This window comes from Megascapheus bottae, unplaced genomic scaffold (genome assembly GCF_031878675.1).
Source record: "Megascapheus bottae isolate mThoBot1 unplaced genomic scaffold, mThoBot2.hap1 HAP1_SCAFFOLD_37, whole genome shotgun sequence".
Lineage (NCBI taxonomy): Eukaryota > Metazoa > Chordata > Mammalia > Rodentia > Geomyidae > Megascapheus > Megascapheus bottae.
In genome coordinates, this window is record NW_028327804.1 from 4,239,206 (window position 1) to 4,241,288 (window position 2,083).

The window sequence follows — 2,083 nt, forward strand, 5'->3', positions numbered from 1 at the left end:
TGATAACTGAGAAGTCTTCCTTTGTAACTCTCACTTAGCATTTTACCATCTGAAGGGATGAAAAGAGAGTCTTGAATCCAGGAGTCTGAATTTCAGTAATTTCTCAAAACCATCCTGATGCCTCTTGCTAGCTGGAGGGAATTCTCAACCCTGTGCTGAAAAGCCTACAGGTGAGAGGCCATTGATTGAACTGAAGTAGTTCAGGACAACAATTGTCATGAAAACACACTCAAGGACTCCACAACCCTGCACACATAGTTTAGAACACATCCAGTCCTGCCAACTTCACAGGCTCTTTAGCCATCCTTCTGTGGCAGAGAAAAACCTCCTAAAGCCAGTGACTTTGAATCCCCCTTTCTGGATCTTTCTGCCTTCATTTGAATAAGCTTCTACTTCCTCATAGTCAAATTGCATATTACAAGTGAAACATTTGATTCATCATGAAGGAAAGAAATGAATACTCAAGTTATCACTATTATATCTACAAATGGAACCAAAAATATATATAGAAACCCTACTCTAAGTATGCGTTTCCTTTAGGCAAAATTCTAGCATACGTGGCACTTCTTCTATTCCCCTCCGTCCTCCCTCCCCCCGTCTCTCTCCCTCCCCCCGTCTCTCTCCCTCTCTCTCTCTCTCTCTCTCTCTCTCTCTCTCTCTCTCTCTCTCTCTCTCTCTCTCTCTCTCTCTATCTCTCTAAGAATCATGGCTTTTTTTTTTACTGTGTTGGGGTTAATTAGAAAAACAGAACAGGTGGCTGAAAATAGAAAAGGAAATGAAGAAAAAATCAGATGCCAATGAACTTCGGGGTGTTGGTGGCTCACACCCCTAATCCTAGCTACTCAGAGGCTGAGATCTGAGGACCGTGGTTTAAAGCCAGCCCGGGCACTAAAGTCTGTGAGATTCTCATCTTCAATCAACCACCAGAAGTGGCACTGTGACTCAAGAGTAGCGTGATAGGCTTGAGCTGAAAATCTCAGGGACAGTGCCCAGGCGCCAGAGTTCAAGCCCCATGACTGGCAAAAAAAAAAAAGATTCCAATGAGCTACTCCAAAATAAAATTAAATTGCAATGACAGGTCTTACCTTAAAAGTTATTAGACTCCTTGAACACTTGTTTGTTAAACGTGTCATTTAAAATATGATGTAAAAATCAACATTAATAAACTCTCATAAAAACAGTTATTAGAACCATACTAAGAAGTACATGCAGGCAGTGGGGAGGATCTTTTCCACCTGGGGCAGAGTGAGCATAGCTGTCTCAGCACATGCAGTGCTCTAGAAAGCGTCTGCTTAATGCAATAGGAAATTCACTCCGGGTATGGGAAGTGACGCGGCCACACATCCTCAGTGCCATGGATCAGCTCAACAGCAGCTGAGAAACTTGCGAGGCTTCCTGTTGGTCTACCACCAGATGACCGAGCTCTGCTTCCAGCGCTGAGTGCCCAGCCTACACCCCCAGCCCTGGACGCCGAGGAGGGGGGCCTGTCTGCACAGCTGTCCCGGGAAGCTCATCCCTTCCAACCATGGCCTCATGGTCGCTTACGTGCAGCTTATGCCTGCCCTGGTACAGCGCCGCACTGCAGACTACGAGGCTGCCCGGGCTCCGCCAGGGGTTACCGAAGAACAGCCCCGTGCCTCGCCGGCAGGCAGCTGGCCATCCAGTCTCCCGAGGCGAGGTACAAGATGGACCCTCAAACTGAAGGACCCGGTGGGACCTTGGGCTTGGTTGAAGTTTGCACAGAGAGATTGAGGCCCTTACCTGAAAGCGGGTACCGGGGCTGTTCCTTAACCTGGAGCCACTAACCCACTCTTACACTATTTTGTTTATATTCTGGGCAGGGAACATTTTATTATAATTATTATTATTGTTCCTTGGTTTGTTCTGTCATTGAGTGTATGTCAGCAGAGTTCAAGCCCTGACAGAAGTTCCTGTTCAGAAGACAGACTGCCCTTGAGGCTAACTTCAGAAGCAAAATATGCATTGCTTCCCCCCCCATAGATTGTTTTATAAGAAATAATTGTATTGGATCATGGGGGGTGGGTACCCACTGAGCTTTTAGACATCACTTTTAAGAAGTCAT

The 2,083-nt window shown here is 46.3% G+C and overlaps 1 pseudogene; it reads left to right on the forward strand.

The window, feature by feature from the left end:
- Positions 1-1,320: 1,320 nt before the first annotated feature.
- LOC150039182 (mitochondrial import inner membrane translocase subunit Tim10 B pseudogene) lies at positions 1,321-1,752 on the forward strand (annotated as a pseudogene).
- Positions 1,753-2,083: the final 331 nt, after the last annotated feature.